This window comes from Lucilia cuprina, chromosome 2 (genome assembly GCF_022045245.1).
Source record: "Lucilia cuprina isolate Lc7/37 chromosome 2, ASM2204524v1, whole genome shotgun sequence".
NCBI lineage: Eukaryota > Metazoa > Arthropoda > Insecta > Diptera > Calliphoridae > Lucilia > Lucilia cuprina.
The window spans coordinates 3,156,194-3,168,539 of record NC_060950.1 but is presented as its reverse complement, the minus strand read 5'-3'; the positions used below and the strand labels follow the sequence as shown (position 1 = coordinate 3,168,539).

The window sequence follows — 12,346 nt, the reverse complement described above, 5'->3', positions numbered from 1 at the left end:
TTATATTTCTCGCCTTATACAACTGGCCACCCTTCTTCTTCCTTTTACCCCAGTCCACTTATTCTAACAGTTGACTGCTAATTCAAAAATATTGAATGGAATGATGCTGCAAAAGAAAACAAACCATTATCTAAACTTTAACACACAGAAATTCTTCACACACACACAGTCTCACACACATTTACTTATAATGTTTTTTACTCTTCCATAATTCTGGTCTAGCCACCTTCTATGATGTCGTCCCTACTGACTAAAAACAGTGGAATAGAAATATAATTTTTTGGACTAAATTTACATCATATAGTTTGGAGAATATTTATAGCAAATTTCATCCTACTAGCGCCTCTCGTTTAGGCCTTAACATGCTCTTAACAGACGAATGAACGAGCATTAGGCGTCTTAAATAACTAAAATCTAATAAGGGTCCAACATACATATTGGTTTGACCAACATCTACGTAAAAATGTCTGAATTTGGGGTCTTAAATTTTTACCAAATAGAAACTTAGTAATAATGTTTAGTTGACAAAAATAGATTTTGTAAAAGAGGGGCTATATAAGGGCAAGGGAAAATAGAAATTTTGGATTTACGTTAACATTGAAATTATATTAGTGGATTTTGACCTTCAAGTCTTTTTCGTATAGGGACTATGAAAGATGGGGTCAAGGGCGAACTGATCTTTTTGAAAATCGAAAGTGTTATAAAGACTTTTAAAAAACAAAAATTTTCAGATTTTTGTAGTGGTACTAAAACATTTAGCATAATTATGACCTCAAAAGCCCAAATAAGGGGGTACCAATTTCAATCATATTCAATAGAATTCGTCCCCAGGCCAACAGACTTACAAATTATTTAAAAAATTGAGATTTGTACCAATTATACTAATCAGCACAGAAAGGAATTCTGAGCCGATTAGTATACTTTAAGCTGGATGTAAGACACATATTTTTAGGTGTTACAACTATCAGCACAAACGTATAATACCATCTCCATTTTGGTGGTGTAGGTTATAGCAAATAAGATGAACGGTCAGTCGAGTTCTTGGTCCTCAATTGAAGTCTATTTGATACTTTTCAAAGCCAATTTATAGAAGTTGCCAGAATAATATAGTAGATCCAATCCGCAGCAACCTTGTCACTTATCGGAATATTATGTATTAAAAAAACTTCTAAAGTTTCATAATTTTTACCCACAGTGCAGTACACTTATACATTCACGCAAAAAAAAAACATCAACATTCACAATCCCCCACACTCACACTATCACCGAAAACAATGAATGAAACATTGAAAATCTCTGCTAATAGTGCGACAAGTGTACGGGAGTGGATTATAAAACTAAGTTTTGATGACGACAACAGGCGGTAGCAGCAACAAGGCGTTAGTGATAGTTTAAGTCAACTAACTTGTTGTTGTTGTTGTTTTTGCTTTAGTTGTTGTTTATATAGTTTTTATAGCATGAATGTTGAGAAATAACAATAAATAATTGTCTTAAGGCCAATAGGATTATGCGCTTGCGCATATTCATATCATTATATTTTTCTAATTGTAACAATAACTATAACACTATTTAATACTGTATTTGCAATCGTATCTATGATGTTCTAATGAAAGTGTATGTGTGTTATTTGAAGATGACACACGCAAATACATAAAATACAGACATTATTTCACATAGAACTATTTCATAGATAGTTCTACAACAATAATAATTGTAATATTAAACACATACACATATGTTATTATGTGCATCTAGTTGAATTACTAGAGATTTTTATTATTGTATCTCTGGTATATTTGTAGTCATTAAATGCATTTCTGTTGTGTTTCATAGTAGGTGTTAGTGCGTGTGTGTTTATGTTATTTTAATACACTTGTACATTGCAATTTGCAGCAATGTTGTTTATTTTCATTTACAATTTCTATATTGTTTCAAAGCATTTCAGAGAATTGAAGTAATTTAATCTTTATATAATTATTAATTGTTTCAATATTAAAATAATAATTTTCTTTTTTTTAAATAAAAGCGTGATAATACTTTTCCAACAGACAGACAGATATATAAGAAAATTCACCTCTTCGCTAGAAATATGTGGTCTATCAACTGATTTATATCTAACGATACTAAATTTTATAAATCTATTCCTTTTCAGTACTGTTTGTCAAGTACATAGTTCTATACATTAATTCTAATCGTTATTTCTTTTACTAGCTCAAAACTGTGTGTTTTCAAGTCAATATTAAATTGTTCTCTTGTTTTTATTTCCCACTTGTGTCCAACTTTTAATGCTTGTATGAACATGCATGCAATCATGTAAGTTTGTCTCCTCCAAACATATATAATTCGATATTGATACACCAACACGTCCATGCAAAGGATATCATACAAACAAGCAACTAAAATGGCGACAAAAATAACATAAAACTTAAGGATGACCAGTAAAAAAAAAGAAGTTGTGAATGTTAGTTTTTTAAGTTTTCCCAAAATAATAATATGAAATGAGAATCTTTTCTTAGAAGAAAATACACTGAGTCTACTATTAGTTATTACAAAAAATATTTTTATCATTTGTATTTAAAATTAAAAATAACATGTCAAGGCTAAAAAAAATATATTTTAAGTCATTACTAGAGTCCATATAAGTAATGCATGCAGTAGTAGTCGCTGAAAAGTAAGTTGTTGAGTAAGTATAAGAAGTCATCAAAGTGTTTTTGCTGAATGGGTTTGAAACGTTCGACATTTTTTTTATTTAGGAGCCATCCTATTATATGTAAGTATGCATGATTCCAACTCTGACATGGTCTCTGTTTGTTTAATTCTTTGTTTATTTGTTTAAACGGTCAGTGGGTGTGAAAATGTCAAATGAAAATAAAAACTAACTTCAAGAATTAACAACCACATAGGAATTAAATATTTAAGAAAATTAAAAAAATAACATTAAAAATATATCACATATTTATTAATTAAATATGTAGATTTAATACATATTTCAATTAAAAAAAATTGCGAATAAAGCAGACTTTTAGTACTCTGTAAATATTTAAAATTTATTTTTAAATTTGTAAAAACCCACAAAAATTTCTATAAGAATTACAAATAAGTATTTCTGTTTGCAAATGCCAAAATCATTCATAAATGCTGGTGGTATCCTTTCATTGTTTGCTTCATTCCAAAAGTATTTTTTACAATTTTCAACCCACTGACCATTTGATAAATAAATGATAGAAATAAACCATTGTTATGCAGAATTTCTGTAGAATAAATACGAAAGAGTATACACCACCATATGAATGAATCATTTTCTATAATCAAAATAAAATTTGGCAAAATTCCAAAATTACCAGAAACAACAGAAAATAAAATGCGAAAAATAAAAATTGATGACGTTATAAAAAGTTTTTTTTAATTCTTACAATAGTTAAGCAATGACGTAGTTATATTGGCTGGGTTGAGGTTACCAGTTAAGAAACAATAATATATATTTTTTTTTGGAAATAGAAAAAATTTATTTCATTTGTCTACTACTCGTATACTTGTATTAAGTATCGCTGATTTTTGCTTTTCTTTCAAAACATTTTTTTCAAACAAAAAGTTTTTACAAATAAAATACATTTTTTTTCTATTAAGAATCAATTTACTCATTTTTACTTGTGTATGGACAAATATTTATGAAATTTTATCGCACATCCTTTAGACATTTGTTAATACCCACTCTTTTACGATTTTTTATCTTCTTAAGGTTACTTGGGTGATTAATGTATGACCTCATTGATTCATCATCATCATTAGCATTAAATATTATTAAAATGATACTTTTATTACAGAAAATGTGTTCAATACTCGAGTATTTATGTATTTACATGGAAATGTGTAAATGTATCTGTGTGTTTTGTTTGAAAGGACTCAGAAATGAATATCATTAAAATTTGATATCTTTTATTACTACCACAAAATGTCAAATGAAATTAGCCATTTGCTAAACTTATTAAGAGTATATTTTTATTATTCTTAAGAAATGTTTTTATATTTCAGCCTTTTGACCTTGACTTTATACTTTTAGATGTTTATTTTTTAATAAATTCTGTTTTTAATATACCAACAAAAACATTAATGTTTCCGCCCGGGATCGAACCGGGGGCCTTCCGCGTGTTAGGCGGATGTGATAACCACTACACCACGGAAACTTATATCTGATATGCAGGCAAGGTATTTAATAGGGGTTTTTTTCCTTCCTTAGTCGGTTAGTAATGTCCGCAGGTAGTGAAAAATAAATACAAACCCCCCCCCTTAAAAAATATCTTAATCGTCCAAATTATATAAAAATATATCTTTTCTCCAAATTTAATGAGGATCGGACCATGTTTGACAAATACTCCTCTATAAAGCCTTATTTTGAAAATTAGTTTTTCATCAATAAATTGACTAAATACTTTGAAATCAAGTTAAAATTTAATATAAAAATTTCTTTCCTACTTGTTATAATTTTGTTGTTAATTTGAAAACTATCAATATTTATTTTGACAACAGATGTTATTAAATAAAATCTATATCATAGTGGCAGCATAGTTTTGAAAATATTCATATGTACAAACTTATTAATAGAAAACAATGTTTTATAAAAGAACTTTTCAAAAATTTTAAGCCTTTAACTATCTAAGTTTTTCTTCTATGTCTACTGGTTTCAAAGATACATGAGGTGAAAAAACGATAAACAACAAAAGTGTAACGTTTTCGTAGTGAGTTTTACAAAGAATTACTTTTATTCTAAACTATTTTATGATCGGATCGACCTATATATAAATAAATAAAAAAATAACTAATGATTTTTATTGTTTTTTTTTTCTATTTTCAGATAATCTTCAGAAAATAAACAGGTTAGTACATATTATTGAATATTTTATGAAATAGATTAAGTATAATTTAATTTAAAAGTTTGTAATCTTCTGATTTTATCAGAGTCATTTAAATATCAAACAAATCATTTATATAAACTTCAAATATGAATTTAACTTAAAAAACTTAGAATTCTTACAAATCAGTATATCTGTATAACAACCTAAATCCATTACATAAAAAAATATTTTAACACAAATCAAAGGTATTTTTATAACACCCAAATATCTTTCCTTCTTTACTCATTAATAATAAGATTTGCTAAATTTGGAACCCTACAAATATGCATTATCTTTAGCGCACATTTTCGGGTGGGTGTTTGCAATTCCAACATGTATGGATTTCAATTTTATTAACAGCTCTAATTTATTTTCTATACAATGTTTACTTTACAAAGATTTTTGTTTGAACAAAAGGGTTTTTTATTTTGAAATTCTCTCTCGTCTTAAGTATTCAGATGATTGACAGCCAAAGTAAGTTGGCCTGTCATATTTTTCAACAAAGTGACAAAGAAATTCAAGTTAAGAAATGACAGCTTAAAAAATGCTTAAAGCCAACAAGACAACAATCAGCCATGTATTTTGTCTCCCTCTATTTTTTTTTTGTTTGACAGCCGATACCCAAGTTGTTGTGTGGGGTGTAGAGTGTTTGCGGTGTATTTTACACTGAGGCCACGAAGGAGTTAAGTAAACTTATCATGTATGCATTATCTATGGAAATAGCTAGATGTGTTTTACACTAGCAACGAAAATTTTGCATAATTTGGAATTACTCATACATATTTTGATTATATACTAACATTGCACAATTTGAATAATTTCAAACATTAGGTTTAGTTCAATCATATTCCAAATCTTATTTAAGAAAATTCGGTTCTAGTGTAAAAGCATTATTCACAAGAAACCTTTAAGACTTGCAAGTTTTATTCATAAACAAAAATTTCTAAAACATGTTACCCTAACAGTAATTCTGTAATTTTTAAATGAAAGCTAAATATATGAAAAAATCAATTTGCATAAATATTGCAGGTTTTAAATTGTGATAGAATTTGAAGAATTAAATAAATCAAGAGATTTAATCCCCCAATCACTCTACAAACCTAAAGCAGATGCCGCATTTGCTATGTTATTTATCTTTAAGAAGATAAATAAGGTATAAAAAAGATGTTAACTGTTTCCGCCCGGGATCGAACCGGGGGCCTTCCGCGTGTTAGGCGGATGTGATAACCACTACACCACGGAAACATATAAACAAATATGACATTCAAAACAGATTTATTTTTGGGTCAAAATGTTTTACTATTTAAATAGTTTTATTAAAAAACCAGCGTGTGCTATTTAGTTAAATAATAACAACTGCTGTGTTACTGTTTATTTATAGTTTCACGGTGACACGCCTTTCATGAAGCCTATAAAAGCTGCCTTTAGCTCTACTGATAGCGGTGAACGTTTAAACACCTGCATAGTTTATAAATAATGTAAATCAAATAAGTATTTAAGTTATTTTGATTTGTTTTTTTTAAATGCTTACTTGTTGGTGTCTATTTAATTTCTTATCTCGTTTTTTAGACCAAACCAGACTATCTGTCAGTCAGTGTGTGTGTGTGTTTTTTTCTTCTCTCTATAAATAGTGCAGTAGGTCTAGTTACGGTTCCGTTTCAATTTTATAAAATCAAAGCTGGTCATTTTAAATTATTAAAAAAAGTTAACGTTTGGTTATTTTGTAGTTTATTGAAGTGATTATTAGTTAGTTGGTTTGTCATACATAGTATAAAGCTAATTGCAAATGGAATTAGTATCACTTTTAATATTTTGTAGTTTATTTCATATCCACTTATTGCTAGACATGAGCAATTAGTTAGATACTCTTTTGTGTTGTTGTTACCATTAAAAGTGTTGAAAGATGCAAATTATGTCATTAAATTTAACGACATTAGTGACACCAAATATTGATTGATATCTTTGTGTAAATTAAATGCAATTTTGCATGTTTAAGATTATATGATATTTAAGACAATCTTAACTATAAGATGACATATTACAACATCTGTCATAAGTATTACTAATTTATATTATACTTGTTATTTTATCGTTATGAAATAAAATAATTAAATAGGATAAATATTGCAAAAAATTCAATGTAACGGTTGAAGAACGAAAAATCACCAATTCCCAGCTAAAAACGAACATCCAAAAAAGCGAAAAAGATGTAGAATTTACTCCATGGAAGTATTGAAAAAGACCTGAAAAAGTAATGATTTTAACACAGGCTTGTCAGGAGGGATTTTCTTTTTATTCGATTCAAAATTCACTACATCTGAAGTCATTCTCAGGAAGTAATTTTAATGTTCTTTTTTTGAAAGTTATTAGGAAGTGAAATTTTAGTATACAACTTTGACTCAAATAATATTAACACAGATTAATCTGTGCGCGGAACCACAAAGAACCTATTAATGAATGAGTAAGTCTGAGATTACTATGATAGTACACATTATTACGGGCGCGGCTATAAACAACTTTATTACTTAGTGGATTTAGTTCAATGTACTGCATTTGGAGAGGAACATACTACTCTGGAACACTTTATTTGCCTTTGCCATTCCACAACATGAGGATTATTTCACATAAATTTTCTATGAAAAAGTCAAACAACTGGTCCGATAGTGGTCCGATAGTACTTATATTTTTGGATTTGTTATATTATGCATAATTTCAAACTAATTTACAAAATGAACTTTTATCATCTAGAATCTAGAAGTATATCTTTAATACGCTACAAATTTTACAACGAATTTTTTTCTTCTTGTTCAGGTAACATTCAAGTCACTTCTACTTCTAACTTTTGGAAAATTGTAATCCTAGTTCCAAGTTATCTTTGTTGAATTAAAGAAAGTTCATATGATTTTATATCCTTTTCAAACCGATTTTTAATGAATAGAATATTTAACATGAAATAATCTTTAAATATTAGATGAGCGAAATTAGTTTAAATTTAATTAAACAATACAGCAAAGTCCATTAATCATCCACCACAATTAAATTAAGAGAAAATGAAATAATTATTTTATACTACAAATGTATTGTTAGTAGGGTAACACAAATAAATCCAAAATTTATTTAAAAATTCAGTTTTTATAAGAAACAGAATTCAAATTTAATACGAAAAAAGTTTTCTTTTTGGGCATATTATGCCTTAATGCCTGAAATGTGTGACACCCCAAATTTGAATATAGACGCTAAAGCATACTGCTCACATACTTATAAACAAAAACATAATTGAATTAATTTAATTTTTCGAGAAAAAATAACAAATAACCGCAAACAAAAATTGAAATAAATATTATGTATGCATTTCATGCTTACAAACTCGTATCATTTTATGGTCCTTCCAACCAAACATCCATCTAAACAAACCAAGTATTCTATCATACATCCATCCACAAGAAGCAAAAAAAAACAAACTAAATATTTATTAAAAACAATGACAGCAACACCAAAACAAAACAAGCAGCGCAATAGTTTAAATCTAAGGATAACAGCAACAATATAAATACCAACAATAACACCACAATATCTCTAAAGGAAAGGCAAGTTTATTTAAGGACACGTGGCGCCAACCACTAAAATCAGTGAAAATAGCGAGTTAAAGAATTAAATGAATGAAACTGAAGAAGTGTGTTTCAAATTGAAACTAAACCAACTAAAAAACAACAATAACAAATAAATATTTACCAAGAATTGAAATTTCCTCTTTTTTTCCAACAAAAGTAACAAAATATTTACTATGCAATATAAGTATAATATGAAAACAATAAAACTAAAAATAAAATAAAAATTAACAAATTATTTACAAAATTAAGCAGAGTATGATGCATGACGCATCATCATCATCAGTGTTTTTGACAAGAGCGAAAAGGAATACATTTTGTTTCTATTGTGTGGGTTTGTGCAAATATTTACCAGCAGAAAATGAAATGGTTTTTCCTGTAAGGTGGAGGTGGATTATGCACTGCAGCAAAAACTTTCAGTTTTCGTGGTATCAACGGAAAATGAGAGTAGACAAGACAATCAATCAAAACTTGTTAGAAATAGAAATGTTTTGTTGGTGAATTTAAGTAAAAAAGTACTTAAGTTATAATTTTATATAAAAGAGTCATAGATGTCCGACGAAATGACCTTCACTATTACAGTAAATTTCTCAAGGGTCCTCTGCACGGCATATATTTTTAATGTGGATGTATGTGTAGGGTATAAAAACTTAAATATTCAACCTTACGTAACTTGAGGAAAATCAGGCTACTTTAATTGGTTCTAAATATTCTAAATTTTAAACTAAGTTCCTTTAAATACTTTGTATTATAACAAAATTTCCCCACCAATAAAATATATGTAGAATCCCTATAGATACCGAAGTCGATTTAGCCATGTCCGTCTGTATGTTTAAATCAGTTTTCAGAAGATACCTGATATCTGTGAGACCCAAATCTTTAATAAGTCTATTAGACATACAAACGATATTTAAAGTCTACAAGATCGGACAATAAATAACGGAGATATAAGGAAAAATGCTGGGCAACCACTGAAAATTTTAACAAAAATTGTGTAAAAGCAGAACAAGAGCAACACAGTTAGATAAAGTTGTAGGATCCGAAGAAATTAGAACCTATTGTTACTTTTTCGGACTTCAGAACGTACTTTTACAATTTTGTGTAATATTGAACCTAGACCCCTGAAAGTTAGTTAGTTACTGTCCCATAAACCTTTAAAAAAGAAAATATTGTTCTTGAATAAGAGGATTAATATACGGAAACATTATTATGTGTAATAAAGATATTTGTACAAATGCTTATATATTTATATAGAACAATAAAATATCTATCAAAATATACAGGAATCGTTTAAGTCTCAACGGGGGATGAAAATAAAAATAAGTTATATAAGAACATATACATTTGCTATGAGGGATTTATATGGTTTAATCTATCACACAACAATTTAGCATGACATCAAATTGGCTAAATTTCAAATTTCATTATGAAGCAATCAAAGTCTATCAAATTATATGCTGGACTCATCAAAGGCTTAATTATGAATTATATTATTTTATTGTTGTCGAAATTTGTAACATATCTAACATTATAAATAAATTATATTTTATTTACTACCGTTTTGCATTGTAGAGAGTACCCACATTCGGTTAAAACTTATTAAATTCTTCCTTTCAATTCAATATATGCAAAAATTTATTCAATAATAAAAATCTCCGCTGGAGTCAATTGATAAACAAAAAAAAAAACCAAAACGTCCATTTGTTTAAAAATTTCTCAATTACCAGTAGCATTTTGCAAATACTCGTACGTTTGAATACTTTGAATGCAAAATAATCGTGTAACTATAAAATTTGTTTGTGAACGCATTCATATCGGATCGGAATCATCAATAAAAACAGCAGTTGTTGCTGCGGCACGGGTAGTTTTTCATTTGTTGTTGTTGGTTGCCATTAATGCGTTAAATTAACTTTCATTGTATGTATTTTATAGATAGTTTCTATTTTCAGTATTTAGTTTTTGCGCCACAGTATGACTTATGTTTCTTGTTTAATTCTTTTTTTTTTTTTTTGCTACTATAAGTGAATTTTTGATAAACGACTGTTTTGTTTGTAACAAAAACCCACATCTAGTACATAATAGTTGCTTGTAACTATATAAGTAAATCTGTTTAAATATTTAAATTTTATGTATTAAAGTCATTGATCGGCAAATTGTAGTCACCGCCGGCTTCGGTTTATATGTACACAACTTATATCATTTATATTATCAGTAATGAGTGGAAAATCTGCTTAGAAATTAGTAGTTGTATAGTATTCGCGAAAGTCCTGTAGCGTTGAGAATATTCTCTTTGTGTGAATCACTGCTTTAAATGTTTGAATATGGCAGTGCTTGTGCGTTTGTATGTGTGACTCTATCAATTTTTTTAATCTTAACAGCAGTAGCGCTAACATTACTTTTAACCAAAAGTGTGCTAAAGAAAAGTTCAATCGTAACCCACAACATGTTTCTTGTTGTTTTTTTTTTGCTTAGTTTATTTTTATATCTTCAAGTTCAAAGTTTGCAAAATTTACGCAATCAATTTCTGCTCGTGTAAATAGTATCGTCGTATTTAGTATATCCATCTTTTATGCAAAGTTCTTTATTTTTAGTTTTTTTTTTTACTATTTTATTATCATGTTTGCGGCATGGTTGAATGGCTGGTTGCTATATTACATATGCTTTTTGTAGTTGGAATTTATATTCCATTCTTATATTGAAATATGCGAGGGCAGTATTTTTGGATTTTCCTTTTCTTTTCTTCAAAAACTTTAAACTTTATGTTTGCTTTGACTTTGGTCAGGGTTACTAGCTGAAAATGTACTAAAAGATAAGTAATAAAGTGTTTGAGAAAAGAGTTGTTTTCATCATCGTACTTAACCCTCAAATGGTTAGCTGTGTGTACTTTGGGAAAAGATTAAAAAAGTATAAGCATTCTTATGAAGTCAGAGATATAGGATTTGTTTTGTATGTTTGAATGTTTTATGGTTTACATGATACATCAAATAATTTGAGAAATAATTGAGAACTTTGATTTAAAGTTGTTTTCTATTACTTACGAATTCTATATTTACGAGATCCGGCTCCTAAATGTTAGGAACAAATACTAACAGATCATTGAGGAAAAGATTAAAAAGTTTTGGTATTCTTAAGAAGACGAACATATGGCTTTGTTCTGAATGTTTTATGGTTTACATGATAACTTAAATAAAGTGGAACAAGTGAATTCCTACAGGCAGCTCATTTAATGATCGATTTAAGATTTTGTTTAATTAAAAAGATCTTAAATTTGATACAATGCGTTGTCAAAAGTAAGCATACCACGTTTGTTAACATCCAGTTATTATTTTGACAATCACCGTTATAATTTAAACAGCGCATCTTTGCCTTGCATTAAAGCATTGCTGTCATTTCACTTACGCATTTCGGTAAGGCATAGTTGTGATTTCAACAATGAATCGTTGTCATTCCGACAACGTAACGTTCTTTTTGGCGATTTCACTTTGGTAACACATTACTATTTTTATTGATTTGATAACGTAGAGTATTTGTATATTTTTGTTGTTAATTTGACAACTTTACGCATATACTTTAACAATGGATGTTATTGAAAAATTATAGATCTTTTTGTACCAAGCGTATATACTTTTAATATGTCTTTTTCTCTGTATCAAGATCCTCTCCAACTTTCGAATATAAAGACAATCTGATCTGATTATTAATTCTTTAAATTTATAAACTAAAGTTAGTTTATGTTCTTTTAAAGGTTTATTATTCTAATTCCATATCATAATATATATGATTATTTTCTTATTTCTAAATTTTATTTTCCTTGCTGTGCTATAAACTATATTTCATCGCGTCTGA

The 12,346-nt window shown here is 28.3% G+C and overlaps 1 long non-coding RNA gene and 2 other non-coding genes across 3 annotated transcripts in view; 1 reads left to right on the top strand and 2 right to left on the bottom strand.

The window, feature by feature from the left end:
• LOC124420729 overlaps positions 1-12,346 on the top strand; it is a 53,735-nt gene that overhangs the window by 23,763 nt on the left and 17,626 nt on the right. Inside the window, exon 2 of the long non-coding RNA XR_006941329.1 lies at positions 4,853-4,874. This is a non-coding gene — a long non-coding RNA (uncharacterized LOC124420729). The remainder of the gene's footprint in view (positions 1-4,852; positions 4,875-12,346) is intronic.
• Positions 4,112-4,184, bottom strand: Trnav-aac. Its single transcript has one exon. It is a non-coding gene; the product is annotated as a tRNA-Val (tRNA).
• On the bottom strand, positions 6,065-6,137 carry Trnav-aac. Its single transcript has one exon. It is a non-coding gene; the product is annotated as a tRNA-Val (tRNA).